This window comes from Protopterus annectens, chromosome 7.part0, assembly GCF_019279795.1.
Source record: "Protopterus annectens isolate FY-2018-M chromosome 7.part0, PAN1.0, whole genome shotgun sequence".
NCBI classification, from domain to species: Eukaryota; Metazoa; Chordata; order Ceratodontiformes; family Protopteridae; genus Protopterus; species Protopterus annectens.
Window position 1 is genome coordinate 1,061,856,150 of NC_056739.1, and position 18,908 is coordinate 1,061,875,057.

The window sequence follows — 18,908 nt, forward strand, 5'->3', positions numbered from 1 at the left end:
GCCATGGTGGGAGACCCCTTGTCCTACTGCAACAAGTCAGTGAAGTGTTCCCAGGTCATGGTCACATAGTAGCACCCCAAAGCCAATGCAGGATGAAATTATCCCTCACAAACTGTACCCTTCACCTTCAGACCCCTGTCTCCATTTTTATGATCTGCTCATCACACACAGTGTGTGGGATGGGGGGGGGGGTACAACCATGTGTCACTGTGACCCTCAGCAACTGTGTGCATTATGACAGATGTCACCCACTCCACCCTCCCTCCTGTGTGGTGCATATGGGGATGTATTTTACACAGCACAATCGGATCATGCACTGAACAACATGGTCTGGAATTAACATTGCACACATCATGTTTGTTCTATGTGATATTGCAATGCCCGTCTACTCATTAGTGCCCATAATTCTAGACTACACATTGTAGCTATTCAGTAACTGACATATAATGTGCCTGTTGCTGTCTGAAATTAGTGTTGTGCAATTGTTGCTTGCTTCTGTTCTGCCTGTCTGTCAGTAGTTGATGATAGCACTGCTCCTTCCATAGCAGTTGTGTTGAATATGTGTGTGGTCTCATAATTTTGAAGAAATTGCTCAGTATTCTAGATACAGAGTGTCTGTGAAGTACCTAGGATGTCCCTACTACTTTCTGAAAGATCCCTATAGCTAGGATAGTAAATTCCCTATATAAGTTGGTCTTCACAAAGACAGGAAGATCACACATTCATATAGATTCTGCATGCAAGAAGTGATGCATGTCAACCAGGCTATATACAATATCCTTACTGATATGGAACCAATCAATAACCTTTTGGTCGCTGAAATTAATAAACATTACTTGCTGCCATTATCAAGTTTGTTGTTGTCTGATGTCTTCTCATACACATAAGAGGGATGTGGCAGCACTAATACCTTAAAGATACAGCTACTCCACTGTTGCTCTGATCCTGAGCATTTTTGCTGCCTGAAACTCTAATGTTTTGAGGTGTTTTGCTCTTTTATAGTCTGGCACACACTGGTGTACAATTTCTCCCAGCTGCAACTATAAATCACAGCTGTGTTCATCTTGTATAATTTGATTTTCTTTTTTTTCTTCTCTTCTGTCACTGTGACAGCTGTCCAAGTGTCCCACATCCTTCATTGAGTCTACCAGCACTCAAATGATCCCGGTCCAATGCCCAAATTTTTAAGCCAGGACCAGCAAGGATCCTAAGGGCATCCTGGGGGGGGGTCTTTGCTGTGTATCTTCAAGACAGGTTTTCTGCTTTTTTGACCACCAATCCATTGGGTCTATACATTATGACCTGAGGGGTAGGTGTGCAAAGGGGATGTGTTGCATATTACCCTGTCTCTGCAGTAGCTCAGCCTTGTTTCCACTCTATTCCCCCCTTTGGCCAAAGCCTTCTGGTATGACTTCCCCAGCTTCCAAAAGGGATTGTCACAGGAGATGATTACAGAACCACCCATTTAGCTGGAATGGTAACACCCTGCTGCTCCATCAGACTCCTGAGTCTCTAATCAAACTCGGGTCATCTGGGCTGTAGTCAGTGCATTATCCATCTATGCCACCTTAGCAGCTTCACCTTGTATACATTTGCATGTCATTAAGGCTGGCAGTTACTGTAGGGGATTACAGTTCTTAGAAGTTAATGAGATGTTTCATGAAGTCCTGATGTCCTGGGTATACAGTCTGATTCCTTTCATCTCCTGTTGCCTACTGTATGATTCTGAGCAGGTCACTTATGCAGACAATGATCATGAAAAGCCCTGGAAAGCTACATTTATGTGCAGTGGACTTTTGCTATTAATAAAAAAATAAAATAAGGTCTCATTTCCTTACCTACCTTCATATGCATTTGCTAAGTACACGACACTTATGCTTGCAGCAACTGCATATCTCTAAGGAAGGGCGAGATGGACATTTGTGCATTTGCAGTCAAACCTGAGTGATGTAGCGCTCTGTGTGTGGTCTAAACTGTAGTTTGCTACAGTTTAAAAGTTAAAAAGGACTATTTTTTTTTCCTTGATTAAAAACCTAAGTGCTTTAGTGCTCTTTACAGGCAGGTAATAAACTGCAGCAACTGTTTGCTACATTTGTAGCAAGCAGTTTGCCAGAGTTTAAAAAGGAGAATTTTTTTTAACTAAAATGTGAGCACTGTAGTGCTCTTTGAAGGCAGTGTATATACTGTAGCAAATGTTTACTTCATTTGTAGTAAGCAGTTTGCTACAGTTTAAAAGAAGAAATTATTTTTTAAATAAAATATGTTGAAGGAGGGTTAGGGACAGGGCACATGGGCAAGGGCAAGAGGGAGGGGGTATGTAATGCATCTGGCCACCTGGTTGGTGTGCCAGTAAAAGGAACATATTTGTTTGCTCTTCACTTGAAGAGCTTAGGCAGTGGAACACCAGTTTTCTTAAATACCTCTGTTAGAAGTTTTGCCTGTACCTCATCCAGATGCTTCAGAATTTTATGTGATAATGTTTCAGTCCTTAGAGCTCCCCAGAGCTTCCCAGGATTTTGTCTTCCATCAGTCTACCTGCTTCCTGCTGTACCCTTTTATCTATTGCACTGCTTGTCCAAGGTTTACCCCTTGTCCCTTTTAGCCTCCTCATCCACACATCAATTGCCTCAATTAAGCACGAGTACACTAACATTTGAGGTACTTATATAAGGAACTTGCTAACTGATTGTCTTAGGGACTCTCCTACTCTTAGTGATTTTAAGCATGTGTTAAAGGCCCACATTTTTAACCTGCTCTATGAACAATGGGGGGAGTTATTTGCCTAATGTTACTTTTTGTCTTTCATTCAGTCATGACCATTACATAGATTGCTTCTTCTTTTTTCTGGTTATTTCCTAATCTGGATTTGTTTATACATTGAATTGTTTTAATTATTGTCAGTTTTCTTTTATGTATTTTCTTTGCATAGTGCTTGGGCCCACAAATTTTAATAAAGTTAAAGCTGAAGCCTCCCAGATTAATAATGTTTCCCCTTGGCTCTCTCATGAAAACAGGTATAAAGTAGTTAATTAGCATGTTTTCTTAATACTTGTCTTCCTTCATGTTTTTCCTGCCATTGATCACTTTCACCAGATTTGTCTTACTCTTTTTACACTCTGCTAAATAGGGAGGGGAAAACATTTTTGTTTCCTTGCTTCACCCCACCCCCTTCCTTTTCCAACCTTACTTTTGTTGCTGTCTCCCTAGTTATTGCTCTCCAAGGTTCTTTGTACTCCACTTGTTCAGCCTCTCCCTTCATTTCATCTTCTGTATGCCTTTTCCTTCTCACTTACTGCCACTTTATTCACTTTTTTTCAACTACAAAGTATCTTCCTCATTTTCCCTTCACTTTGTTTTATCTCAGGCTTATAGTCACTGCCTCACTTACGGTATTTAAAGTTTTTACCACAGCTCACTTACATGCACTAGCTTTACTGTTAGTATTTCTTGTCACAGCTCACTTACATGCACTAGCTTCACTATTAGTATTTCTTGTCACAGCTCACTTACATGCACTAGCTTTACTGTTAGTATTTCTTGTCACAGCTCACTTACATGCACTAGCTTCACTATTAGTATTTCTTGTCACAGCTCACTTACATGCACTAGCTTTACTGTTAGTATTTCTTGTCACAGCTCATTTACATGCACTAGCTTTACTGTTAGTATTTCTTGTCACAGCTCACTTACATGCACTAGCTTTACTGTTAGTATTTCTTGTCACAGCTCACTTACATGCACTAGCTTTACTGTTAGTATTTCTTGTCACAGCTCATTTACATGCACTAGCTTCACTATTAGTATTTCTCCAAGTTATAGTCAGACACCTGCATCTTGTGGTGTGGTACATCCACTACACCCATTAAGATAATCCACAGAATTTTACAGTTGGTGATACATATCACTTTATTTCCACCATCCTAGTGCCTTTTGCTTTACTCAGCACTACATCTGGGTTCATGGTGTTCCTAGTACAATCCAGCACAAGTTGGGCAAATCCAGCAATATTGACTTTCTGCCAGTTTATTCTTTTTCCACCCTGGATCTATGGATACTCAAATCTCCTCCAAAAAGGTTCAAATTATCAATTATTATTAACTTTCTCTCCAAGTCCATATCCTCGCTTTTCTACCAACTTTCTGACCTCCCCTCTCAGCTGTGGGTAATGCAGGATTTATCCACGGGCAGTGTAGTTTACTCATAAGGGTACACTAAGGGTAAAGAGTACAGCCTGCATGGGTAAAGTTCACTTACACTGGACAAATCCTGCACAACTTACAGTTGTGGAATGATTATTAGTGCTATACACCAGATTATGGCAGTTTAGCTTAAATGGTTAAGGCTTCAAAGTGCTAATAAGCTTCACCCGTGTAATCCAGTGTTTGATTCCCTCAGTTTCCATTTGCTGTTAGTCTGAGTAAGTCACTTAACCATATTGTGCTCCTGGGTTGCCCCTGAACAGGGCTATTTGGGGGCTTACCCTGTTAACAAATGAATGAAATAAAAAAATATAATTCTTATTTTCTTAAATTAGTCATTTCTATAACTGCTGTCCCTTTGTTGAGGTCTATTTCTGTGGATATACCACTTCTACAAACTGAGCATTTGTTGATGGCTGTTTCTATATATATATATATATATATATATATATATATATATATATACATATAGATATAGCTATATATATATATATATATATATATATATATATATATAAAGTACATATACCCCTTCTACAAACTGAGCATGCTCTGGTCTCAAATGCATCTGCAGTGACCTTGCCTTGGGAACAGTAGTTCTGCATTATTAAATACTCTCTGGTCACATTGTCAACATACTCACGCTATCCTGTTCTCATTTATGGTGACACAGGCAATTTAACTTAACTAGACCCCACTCTATTTAGTTTTGTGAAGGGCAGTTCCTGCTTCCTGAAGGGATCCTAGGTTGGGGGAGTTGCTGGTACACTCTCTGAAAGTAAAATTGTAACGAGTGGGGTTCCACATGGATCCAAACTAGGCCCTTTTCTGTTTGACATTTATTATGCAGATATTCAAGCCAATATCCCAGATGAGTGGTTCACCAAGTGTTCTGATGACTGCCAGCTGGGTACTGTTATCTACTCATTCACGGATACTAAACAGATCCAGCAAGGGTTGGAATATGCATATATCTGGTGTACTGTAAATACTCTAAAGTCAATTGCAAAAATAAGTGCAGCATATCTGAGTTCTCCAAGAAAAGCTGTTCCCGCCTCATATGTTATAAATGGTACACCTCTTCAGACCGATAATTATGGGGACAACTCTTCATTTTTTGATCATCATGTTGCCACCATATTCAGGAAATCCTTATACATGGCCCAGTTAATTACTGTTATCTTTAAGAGCCAAAGACATCATCCCACCTCTATGTTCTACCCCTATCAGACCACTCATGAAATATAATACCCTTTGTTATATACAAATGCAAACATATTGCTCAACTGGGAAGACCACAAAGATTTTTAACCAAGAAAATGAAAAGTCTTAAATCCTTCAACCACCTCGAAAGATTAGCATGGGTTTCATTATACTCTATTGGCTACTGGCTGTTCCAAGGTGACCTGTGTCTAGCTTTTTTGAGCCATGAAAGACACAATCCTATTTAACCTCCTACTTCTTTACAAAACTAGTGCCTCTACAAATACCTGCAGTAGAGACCTAAATCTATACCAAAACACAAACAAGACTCAATGAAGGGGATAGATGATAGTTTCCTAACACAGTTTATTTCCAGCCTATGGAATACATTGGTGCTACAGGTCAAATCAATTAGCACTTTGTCTATCTTTAAGGTTAGACTTGATAACTCAATGGGTAGACACACATTTATATTTGACTTATCATATTAGGCCCTGTTCAGTTTGGAAGGAAAGCAGTTTTAAGTATAGTAAGAACTTTTAAGTTTGTCTACTTAATGGTGTATATGGCTTGGTATCTTAGGGTCTCTATGATCTCTTGTCTAATATTATTCCTGTGTTACAATGCTCCTCATCTGCTACCTCCATCTGTTCTGCTACTTCTTAAACACCCAGTCTGATTTAACTCTTGATCACTTCAGATCTTCTCATCTCATTTATGTATTGTGCTACAAGAGAGCAGAAGAGCTTTTTTTTTCTCCTCATGAGTCATTGGAGGGTTCCAGCCTAGGGACAGGCAATTTCTTCTTTCACTCTCTCACACCTTCTTATCAGTGCTGGCTCTTTTTCTCACTCTCTCCCCAAGTTAATCTTTCTACACATTACACAATCTAGATTCCATCTTGTCCTCACCACCTCTATCTTCCTACTCTGTTCAGTGGTGCATTCCCATTCCTTGTTGCTTGGTTTCCCACACCTGATTTTCTTGTTGTATCTCATATCTCAGTCTCTCCTACTTTTCTTCACTGCATGCCCTTTTCCATCTTATCAGTCAGAGTACTCATGTTGCCCCTCACCTTTGTCACTTCACCTGAGCACTTGCCCTCATTCTGCTTCCTGATTTCTTCCTTCCAATCCACTGACTGTAGGCAGTCTTAATGTTTGCTCCTACTTTCACCCTGTCTGTTCATCCTTTTGTCTTTGGACTTCCCTTCCTGTGTCAGACCATACTGCACTGCTGTTCTTTATCTCCTCTATTCTTCCATTCCTAACCATCTCTGTCCATGTAGCCCCCATGTCTCCTCACTTGTTGCACACCTGACTATCTCTCTCTGTCTCTCTCTGCCCATCTCCCTGTTTTGCTTTCTATTAAGGCCCAACATACCTACAATTAGTTGATTCATACATGCAGTTCTTCCATCTTCTGCCATAAATCTGGAATCTTCCACTACAAGCCACCTATTATCTGCAAACTGAACACCTCCATCCCATAGGTTTCTTTAACATATTACTGACCCATAACCAAGAATTTCTTCCAAGTTTCACCAATCCATCTTTTCTAACTTCTGTTTATTTATATTTTTACCCAGTAGATATTTGGGGATAAGCTGTAGTTGCTGCTCCCTAATGTTTTGCTTCCTTTAGCTGTGTAAGGGATAATCACTTGTCCTTACTATTTCTGCTAGCCTAAGCTAGTTATGAGAATTGCTGCATTAGTCAATGTACTTGTAAGTGCCAATACTGTCTCATGTGTATCGCGTAAAAGCTCTTTGTAATTCCTGTACTAGTACTGTTTTAAGCACTTGCCCTTTCTATTCTTCCCTTAATCTTCTCTGGCTACCTCTTTATAAGAGTCCCTTACCCAGAAGTTTCTGATTAACTCAGAAAAATATTTATTTGTAAATATTTACATTTCCAGTACCCTGCTATCCTGCCCTGTAGTAATAGACATGGCGCTGTAATAGGTGTGTGTGTGTTTGTGTGTGTGTGTGTGTGTGTGTGTGTGTGTGTGTGTGTGTGTGTGTGTGTGTGTGTGTGTGTGTGTGTGTGTGTGTGTGTGTGTGTGTGTGTGTGTGTTAGGGGCACTGACTGTAGTTGGCTTACAACAGAATAAAACTATTGCTGCATATACTCCATGAAAACAAAGTCTGCCCCAACATTCTAAAACAGGGTGAAAGTAATACTCCCTAAGGAATAAAAAATTAGCCAAACTTTTATGGTTATATAGAAAAGAGAGAGCAAGAGAAAATGGAAGACGAAGAAGATTGTGGAGAATAAATGGTATTAAGTGTATTCACATGGAATGCAAACAGTCTCATAGACAAATACAAAATAGCGATGGAAGGTGCTGCAAAACAACACTAGCAACCCATAAAACAGCACCAAAATGATGACATAGGTCCCTTGAACATAGGTTCAACTGCTTTATTTCACCAGAGAAACAAGATATATGTGTTCAGTTTTTTGTTTATCTGTTGAAATAAAGCCATTTAACCTATGTTCAAGGGACCTATGTCATCATTTTGGTGCTGTTTTATGGGTTACTAGTCTCATAGACAAGACAGAAATGCAGTAGATTCTGGAGTATACCAATTATAGTGAAGAAAGAACAGTAATGCTCTAGGGAACCTGTTTTTAAAAAGAAAGAGCATGAAGACTTCATGAAAAAGGGTTTAAGAGGGTGATTACATTGATAAGGTGAGTACCTATAATCATAGAAGAACAGAGAATAGATGAGCAGGAGAGGCTTGTATTAGTGAAATAAACTGGAGAGGTAGTAGAGGGACATTAAGAAAAATATGTGTACCCTCAGAAAAAAAGGAACAGGTTGAAACAGATTTTCCTGGAAATAAGAGAATTTCACCAAATAATTATGTTATTAGCATGGTATTGGAATTTGGTTCCAGCAAAGGGAGATATTAGTGGGAGACCAAGAGCAAAAAAAGGTTATGTCAGAGGGAAAGTTAAGCTAAGGAACATCTTGAAAAAATATAGGCGTTTATATAGTTCTCACATCCAAATGGTTGTTGGTGAAGATTAGGTAGGATATATATAGCTAAAGATCATGAAAACCTTATAAAAGAGTTGTTAACACATCCTAGAACACTATCAGATCATGTGTCAGTTTGACTGCATCTGAAAACACCAATGTTGTAGACAGTATAGAGTCTTAGGAGATTTTGTGTTGGCTGTCTTAAGAATAGGCAAAGGAGAGAATTCAGCAAAGGTTGAAGGATACCATTAAAGAAAGACAGGAGAGTTATATGGATGAATTTAATAGATGGGAAGTAGTTAAGAAGGAATCAAAGCACAGAATGCAGAAAGATGAGAGGAACAACTGGACAGAAAGAGATAAATTTAGTAAGATTAAGTTAGGGTGAATAAGAGAATTACAAAATACCTATGTGTGGTAGAGCAGAAATAACTGGGAGAAGTAGCAAGGAAAGAGGAGATTAGTTGAATATTTGGTGGAATCACTAAAGAGAAAACAAGTAGCACTTAGAAAGCAATATTTTGAAAATATGCAAAAGTTTCTAGTAGGTAAACTAAGGCAGCAGAAAGTGGAAAGAACTATAATAAAGGTGAGAAACCCTAGATTGGGGAAATTATGTAAGAAAGAGATAGGCAGAATATTTAGAGAGTGCTGCAGGACTCTGTGTGCACTCTAGGGGCACTGACTGTAGGGTGGAAGATGACTGTTTAATAAGACTTGAAAATGTTTTGGATGATTTGAAATTTTCTAGAATGAACCATGGAAGACGGTCTAGAAATACTGAAGCATATAGCATAGGAGATGGAGGATCGGCTAGGGAACCAGGCCATAGATAAATTATCAGGATGGGTTGCATTTCCAATAGAACTATCAAAAACAATGGAAGTTAAGTATTATCCAAATGAGACATAGGATTTTCAATGTGATCCTAGAACATTAACGAATAACAGAGACCTGGAAGAGGGTACTAATATCAATGATATTAAAAGGCTGGGGGGACTCAGCCAATCCATTTTCTTATCATCTACTCTCAGTATTGAACAATGCATATAAAGTATCTGTGGCCATACTGGCACAAGATCGGCTCAGATTCTTCCCAGAATCAACAGTATACCTCAATGTGGGTCTGTAAAACGTAGGCAAACATTCAATAACAGCCAATAAACATGTATGATACATTCAGGAACTAAGGAGGGGAACAAAAGGTTATCATTAATAGGATAAGATACAGAGAAGGCATTCAGAAGAGTGCATTGGAAGTACTTATGAGAAATAACTTGAACACAGTGGTAAAAGTCAATAGTGTGATAAACCTAAATTTAAGACCAGAAGGAGACAAGACCAGGTTGTCCACTCTCCCTGTTGTTATTTACCCTGCACTTAGAACTCTTAGCACAAAAATAAGGCAATTCATTAGGGGATGGGAGTGGAACAGGAGAGAGAAAATAACTAGTAACGTTTTTAAATGATTTCATCTTTTATATTACCTAACTGGACCGAGATGTACAGTAATCATTTTTATACTAATCTTGTCTGGGTGCAAAATAAACAAGGATAAAATACAAGCAATTTGAGTAAACTATGTTCAGTCTTATAGGTTGGTACAGGAATGTCTGCATTTTTGGGGACATATTAAATTAAAATATGTGGCAGCATGGATAGAGAAGAATTCCAAGGATTCTCTGAAAGAGTCATGAGGGAGAGGTGAAAGGCAAGATTTTGAACATGTTAAAAGATGGAAAGATATGAAAGTTGATTTGAATCAGAGGATTAAGTGAAACTGTTTATTGTTGCCTTAATAGTATATACATCCAGGAATTTATATTTGACCCAGGGAAGAGCTTTTAGGAACAACTAATGAAGGAGATAATGATATATGTTTGGGAATATAAAGCCCTGACAGTGGAACGGTAGAAGATAATTCTGCCAGTGGAAGGGAGGGACTTGCACATGCAAGAATATTATAGGGTTGTTCAAATGAGATTGGTATGTTAGCTCCAAAATAAAAATCATAACTCAAAATGGAAGTGGACGATGCTTAGACAAGGGGAGGGGTGAATTCCAAATGCACAGAGATTAAATATACTGTCATAGGCACTAGCTATAGAGCAAAACAAAATTTATATGAGATTAATTTACAGCAATTTATTAGATGTACTGAAGGCAAGGGATTTTCTTGTTTGCGAGTTTAAACTGAGGGGCACTGAACAGAGATTCACAATTGATATCTCTATGACAAAAAGATGATTGAGGGAGAAGGATATATGTCTGGGAGTAAATGTGAGCGAGGATAGAAGACTGGAATAGGAATAATTTTTGGAGAAATGCAAGCCTAATAGAAGAGATGTCATGAAGGACTTCATGGAATCCTAGGGTAGTAATGTTGAGGAAATAAAAAAGAGAACTCTAAACATAATGGAGATAGTTAAAATACTGATAAATGCCAAAATGGTGAAGGCACATAATAGCAGATAGATACATAGATTGTATACAGCAATAAGCAAAGATAAAGGGAAAATCAAGGCTAGACAAGTGCAGGTATGGAAAAAAAGTAACATACAGAGTAATCACTAAAGGTAATTGGATAGAAATTTGCAGAACCCTAGGGTGTCAACAAAATCTAGGAAGTTTAGAATATTCACATGTCAGTGTCAACATAATTACTTCTATACATATCTGACAGACTATATAAAATACTTCATGAGACCAGCTGAATGTGCTGGAGGTGTGAACAGAATCAGACAGAACACTGGAGGCACATTTTTGGACATGCCAGCAGCAAGCACAAGAGTTTCAAAAAGGAATTACAAATATGAATCTAGAAAACACTAGAGCATGAATGGGATTTACAAAAGGTTAATTTTTACTTGAATTGAGTGGAAGAGATGCAGGAATGTGTACGTGTTAAAGCATTAATAATGTTGCGACTGATAATTACTAAGAAGGCATGACAAGGCAATGGAAAATAAATCAGGAAACTGTTATGGAGGAGGTAATAATGATCACGAACATATAAAGGAAATGGAAAGGTAAGCTATGAAATACAAAACAAGTAGATTACACAAGTGAAAGTGAACCCACTGGAAGTTAATGCAGAAAGGACATGAACAAAGGATATATAAGATCATAGAAGTGATGAAGGCAGCTGATATGAGAGGAGATTGTACAAGTAGGAAGAAATGTGAGACCAAAGGACTAAAGAGAGAAATAGTAAATGATTGTGTGGTACAGAAGAGAAGAAAATGCAATATGTGAAAAGTGAAAGGTGAAAAATACAGAAAAAAATGGACTGGGTTGGACCTGATGTTTAAATTAATAGATTGCTATGGAAACATTCATTTTAAATGATTTTAGCAGAAGATGAGCCAACTGTCAGGGGAAAATGGTACACCATGCACAAGGACTGCACAGAAAATATAAACTTATGCTGCACCACTTAAGTAATGTTGCTTAAAAAAAGGCTAAGGCCTGCAAAGCAATGTGAAATCATTGTATCTAGTGGTTGGTAAATGGAGTCATGCAACAAGTGCACAGCATTGCAGTCCCTATTTCAACACTATACCTATCAGCTGCAAAGTGAAGAGATAGAGTGCCTATAAAAATGCCCTAATCTGACAGTGTTACAGCCTTCCAGAGGCCAGCTTTCACATGTATTGTGGTCTCACTGTCACTAAAAAGGAGAATAAAATAGTTATCAGTCACAGAAGAGGGCTGATGATTAGCATGTTGGAAAAGATGCAACAAGCCTGCTTCTTTAAACTTCTACCAATACATCAAAAAGAATATACAAAGATGACCTTGTCCTGTGGCACATGGGGATAAACTCCTGACTGTGCCCCAGACAACCCAAGTTTAGCTGGCATCATTGTTGCCAGAGGGAGCAGGAGGGTAAGAATGGAAGTGAGCAGCCAATGCCATTTCAGTCATCCTGGGGGTGGGGGCTGCCTAGACTCAATGCAACAGCAATATTAAGAGCCTAGTGAGCTGTGTGCTGCAAGAATGTATGCATTCATGCTTCTCACATTGCAAAGCTCACAAGGCTGCCACAGGGCGATGAGGGTATAAGACACACTCCCTAGTGGCAGTAGAAAAATGCACCAGCATTTTCTATCTCCTCACCAGCCCCAGACATGGATCAGGCTGATGGTGGGGGAGGCTAAGGCAGGTCTAATAGACCCCATAAATGAGGAAAGGAGACAGTGGCAAGTGATGGTCAGCTGCCAGGAGGCAAGCAGAGAAAAAAATGAAAATAATATACAAAGATAGAACCAGAAGTGAGTTAATTATACAAGCTGCTTTTAATTACGTACCACTCAGTTCTACTTTTAAAGAGCTACAGTCAACTATATATTACTGTCACCTGTTATTCAAGGATACAGAAGCTAGAAGCAACCAACAGAGGTTGTTTTTTTGTGCAGTTACTTTGAAACGAGGTTGTCAGTGAGGTGATACAGAAGCTAATGACATGTCCAGCCTTATTATTTAATGATCCTGTTCAATTGTGGTAAGAGCTAGTTAGTACATGTACCACATGGCTGACAGTCAAAAAGCAAGCTGCATTATGAACATCTTCATTCTGTACATGCTTTGGCTATTCACAGTGTTATTCCTCAAAGTGGCTACTACAAAAAAAGTTAAGCAGGACAAAATGACTAGAGACAGTTTTTTTTAGCAACAAAATAACGTTGTTCAGAGATTAGACATTGCAATTGTTTCAATCAGCAGGATACTCTGACTGTAACGATTTCACAAAATCAAGACTTTGGCATTGGTGAAATTAACCTCTTCCTTATCTCTTTAATTATATACTGCAGTAGTGTTTGCCTAAATATGACCTTTCAAACTGTCATATCAATGAGGAGAATCATTGAAAAAGCAGACATAGCAGTTAGCATGCCCACGCTTGCCTAATATAATTGTAGACTAATATGAATTTCATTAATGGAGAAGCAGAATATAGTTAGGTGGCTTAAATGAGATAAGCAAAGCACCTGTATATTGAAGAAAGTATTATGTCCACTGCTCACTTTGTTTATGCATTTGAAGCAACATGTAAATCAAAACCTAAACATATATGTGAAATGTAAAGGACTGTGACAGATCAGTAATTAAAATACATATCGTAACTCTAAAATTCATAACCTCTTAGTAGATTCACTTGCAGATATGAGAAAATGAGTTATTAGGAATTTGATGGTTAGGGGCATCGTCTCATATCTGCATCACCGCCACCAATACACATATCTGCATCACTGCCACCAATACATTTGTCAATGAGATTTAAATACACACAGCTGCTAGCAATAAATATAAAAATATAAATATAAGATAACTATGAACAAGCAAGTAATTGAAATTTGGCCATAAGTGCATATAACAAATATGCACTGCTGTCTTGGACTATGAAAGAACTGATAAACCTGTAGTTAACTGGAAACAACTGAAATGAGGCTGGAATGAATGCCTTTATTTGTTAATTACCCAAACTTGTGCTGAACAGCTGCCAGTCTTTCCTTTATGGACCAAGTCTTTTTGTACTTTTCAGAATGAATTCTGCACACGCTGGAGTTCGGTTAAGAATGCTTTATTAGATGTTAACAATATCCAAATACTTTCTCCAGTAACAGTGCTGATAAACAATAACAGTCTGTAGAAATGCTGGAATGCTGGATAACTGTAACAGTGCTGATAAATACATCCAACGTTTCTGCACATATATGTTGATTCTCCTGAATAATATCAACTGAAACAGTCTTTAATTTAGCTGGGTGAGATGGCCTGTAATCTGATCTGGTGTGCTTGGTAAACTGCAATTTCTGCATGAAATATATACAATCATGAACTGGTTACATATACATTTATTACAAGAGTTGAACTGATCTGATTCTGGAAGTTTACTTGTCTGTCCTTTATACAAGTATGTGAAGTTTCTTCATATAATATTCACATTTATTACTAGAGTTGAACTGATTTAATTCTGGAACCTGTTTCAACACTATTCCTATCAGAAGCAAAGTGAAGAGGTACTGTGCTTATAAAAATCCCCGAATCAATAAAAGTTACAGTCTTCCAGAGGCCAGTTTTCACATGTATTATGGTCTCACTGTCACTCCACCTTCCTAAGCACCCTGGAGAATATTAGGATCCAACCTAACACTTTCATACTGGGTGACTTCAACTCCATTAACTGGGAAAACTACACATGTACCAATACACTTGTCCAACGTTTCCTGGAATTCATTAATTCCAGTGTCTGGGACCACTTGTTCTTACCCCACTAGAGGTAACAACATCCTTGACCTGGTCATTACTAACATGAGCAACCATTGCTCTACATCAATAGTCAGCTCCTCTCTGGTTAGATCTGACCACAGACTAATCACCTTGGAAATCCACATCCCTCCCTCCCTCACCCCCCCCCCCCCCCCAAAGGTAACCACCATGAAAAACTTCTCCAAAGCTAACTTTGGGCTCCTAAAAACAGAGGTGGCTAATTTCACAGCACCCATGTAAATGGAGATCAGTTGCATGACTGCCGAATCATACACCAGTGCACTGTACGAACACATACACAACTGGATTGATCTCGCCATACCCAACATAACCAAGACGCTCTCCTCCAAAAAAAGGAAGCCAGTCTGATGGTCCCCTGCCATAAACAAACTCTACAACAGAAGGAGGAAAATGATGCAGAATAAGGTGAAGTCCCAAGACTGGAAAAAAACCCTTATCAGCCTCAGCAAAAAGTTGAGATCCCTCATCAAATCCTCTAAAGCTAGCTATGAAAACAGAATTTCAGCAAATAGTAAAGACAACCACAAGGCCTTCTATAGTTATGTAAAGAATCTCCACAGCAATACCCAGATTTTCTCTGAGCTACTGCACAATGGTACCTCCTATACCGAGCCAACAGATATTAACAATATACTGGCCAACAGATTCAGTGCCAACTTTACCCCCCCAAGGGACCAGTCACAATTCCAGTAGATTGCCAGGCACCCAGTATCGCTGTTGTACAGGTTAAAACAGCACTATCCAAGGCCAAGAATACAGCTTCTATGGGACCTGATAATATCAATGGCTGTGTTCTACATGAACTACAGAGTGAACTGGCACCTCACCTGTGTGCCCTGTTAAATCACAGCCTCACCTCAGGCTTTGTCCCTACCAAATGGCACACTGCTACAGTCATCCCTCTCCACAAAGGAGGAGCGACTACAGACCCTGGGAGCTATCACCCCATTAGTGTGATGAGTCTGATATGCAAAGCTATGGAACACATCATCATGGACATAATAAACAAGGATATAGGGAATCTCCAAACTCTAGATCCCACACCGTTTGATTTTGTGAAGGGTAGATCATGGCTGCTCAACTTGGCCAACTTCTTTGAGTCAGTCACCAGAGCTGTGGATGAAGGCAAGGTGGTTCATACAGCCTACCTTGATCTGGCCAAGCCCTTTGATACCATTCCCCACTCAGGAATCATAGAAAAACTCACTAAGCTAGGCATCAACCCCTATATCACTAGGTGGTTTGCAAACTGGCTCACAGGTAGAACCCACAGTGTGAAAGTAGCTGACTCCAAGTCAGACTTCCAACCAGTCATGAGTGGAGTCCCACAGGGTTCATGTCCTGGGTCCTCTCCTGTTTGGTATCTACTTCTCTGAAGTCCAGGCCAACACGAAGGGACTCTGGCAAAGTTTGCAGATGATTGCAAGTTGGGAGCTATAATTAACTCTCCGGGTGATGCTGAGATCCTACAGAAAGGCCTCACTGAGACCAACGAATGGTATCAGAACCATGGCCTTAGCTCAATGCCAAAAAATGTGCCATCATCCCCTTTGGGAAAAACCCAGTTCCCATGAATTACTACATCAATGGTAGTCTACTGAACATGGAAGGTGTCGTAAGAGATCTGAGAACACAGGTTGACAGCAACCTCTCATCTGACCACCACATTGCCACTGTGGTCAGAAAGTCCTTCTATGTGGCACATCTCATTACTAAGGGTTTTGCATCCAGGAAGAAAGAGGTCATTGCCTTCCTTTACTCTTGCCTCATTAGGCCAATCATCAAGTACAAAGTCACATTTGACATGTACCTCACTAAACATCTGCAACAACTGGAGAGGCCACAAAAGTACCTCACAAAGAGGATTCTAGGCCTTAAACATTTGTCCTATATGGACAGACTAAGAAAAACTCCAACTATTCTCTGTCTCATATCGCCTATTTAGAAGCAATCTCTGCTTGACTTACAAATCCATGTCTGACCCAGCTCTGTTAGAAATGCCACATCTAAAGAAATCCCAATCCTTCTGCACCACATGCTCCAGAGACCTCAACCTTATTAACACAATCAACAGAACATGCTGGAGGGACAGGTTCATAACCCAGAGACTGCCAATGCTATGGAATAGACTTCCCATACAAGTTAAGCATAGCACCTCACTGGCTCTCTTCAAAAGAAATCTTGATGAGTGAATGGGAAATAAAAAAATCACCCCAGGGATCACTCCAATGGCTTTACTCGACAGAGGCACTGGGAACTAAGGTCAGGTGGCATGATGCCAGGGTAATCCTATGGGCTAGGCTTGTAAAGGCTCCAGGGCCATTAGCTTAGTACACACCTTCTTCTTCTTCTGGCTTTTTCCCGGTTAGGGGTTGCCACAGCGGATCACCCATCCGCTCATGATTGGCAGTGGAGTTTTACAGTGTCGAGTTGCTAGCCCAGCACTCAACCTTCCACAGAAGGCACACACATGCACACACTCACACCTAGGGCTAATTTGGAGTGTCCAATCCACACCTATGAACCTATAAAAAGGAGAACAAAATAGTTATCAGTCACAGAAGGGGGTTGATAACTAGCACGAGGGTAAGAAAAGATGAAAAAAAAAGCCTTTTTCTTCAAACTTTGACCAATCCAACAAAAATAATATACAAAGATGACCTAGTCTTGTGGCACAGAGAGATAAAGTCCTGACTGTGTCCCAGTCAACCCAAGTTTAGCTAGTGGCATGTTTGCCATAGGGAGCAGGAAGGTGAGAATGGGAGTGAGTAGCCAATGCCATTTTAGCCATCCTGGGGGGGGACTGCCTAGACTCAATGCAACAGCAATATTAACAGCAGTAATTTCAAAGAGAGACTATTAAAAAATGCCAGTGCTACAACCTTCCTTACTTGTTTCTATGGTAGTTATTGCTACCAGTAATATTAGTCTGGAACACTAGAGTTTTCAGTTACTTGCCACTCGTCTAAATTGGCCAACTGAAACAAAATATTATAGCAGGTCTACCTCATTAGTCTTTCTTAGAAGCAGAAGCCAACAGTCCTTGCACAACAACAGGAAGCAGTACTCATATAAATTAATAATCAGCTACAAGTTTTCACAGTTAAATGAATAAAATTATTTAATAAAAACTAAAACAAATTAGCAATTAATTAAATATGCGTATGTTTGGCTGTTACAGAGAAAGACAAAACAAAAGGTTTTGGGCAAATAGATTGCATTAGAGAAACTCTTGAGTATATTAACTAGATAACTTTATCATTAATGTCTAACCAAAAGAGTCACTAAAATCTGTCTGTTACTATTTGTAGAAAATGTACACTATAAACAGGCAGAGCAAAATAAAAAATATGGACTGGAATGTAGAGTAACAGTCTTATGCAGCAACATCCAAGCTATCAGGAAAATGTCATTCTACCTGACCCATGATAGATGTCTAAGATAAGTCCATACTGGAAGATATGCAGTTAGCATAATGCCTTCAAGCCAAATTCCTCTTTAGTGAGTCAGAGTCCATGATACTTTTCCTTGCAAACAAAATTTAAACTGAAGGCAATACATTTTCTGAAAAACTTAGGTAATACAAAATAGTAGTTCATCTTGGAAAAATAAGAGAACATCTCTATGTGTGCATATGTATGTGTTGCCCTTCACACAGAAAAAAAGTAACTGTTCTCCACTTTACTGGTAATACTTTATAGCACAGCTACATGTCATAAACAGTCTTTTTTTCTCAAATAATTTCTACATTATTTGCATTTTACATTTTGCTGTGGCTCTATAGAAAAACAGTTACAGGCTTTTAAATATATATTTTCTTGCTGCATTTTTACTAAAACAGTTTCCAGTTTTAATCTCTCGAAAGGCAAATGAAGCAATGTTTATCCTGAAGGTTTTAATATACATACATGCATACACACACTCCCCCACATACACACACAGATATTTATATGAGTGAAATTTCAAAATGTTGATCACCATATGCTTGAGACCAAAATACTGAATACTGAATAACTGAACATTTCCAATGTGCCATCTTTCCAACTATAATAATCCACAAGTACACCTAATGCATCAACTCTTTCTCTGCACAGGTAAACAACTAGCAAAAAACATCCAAAAACACAATGGCATATAAAATATGCCAAACTGAAAAAGCACCTAACCATAAACAGACAGTATTTAAGACACTACCTTTAAGCTATAGAATTTGTCATTAAA

General features: G+C 39.0%; 1 protein-coding gene across 1 annotated transcript in view; it reads right to left on the reverse strand.

The window, feature by feature from the left end:
• Positions 1 to 18,908, reverse strand: part of LOC122806859 (uroplakin-3b-like) — a 157,643-nt gene that overhangs the window by 90,241 nt on the left and 48,494 nt on the right. The window lies entirely within an intron of this gene.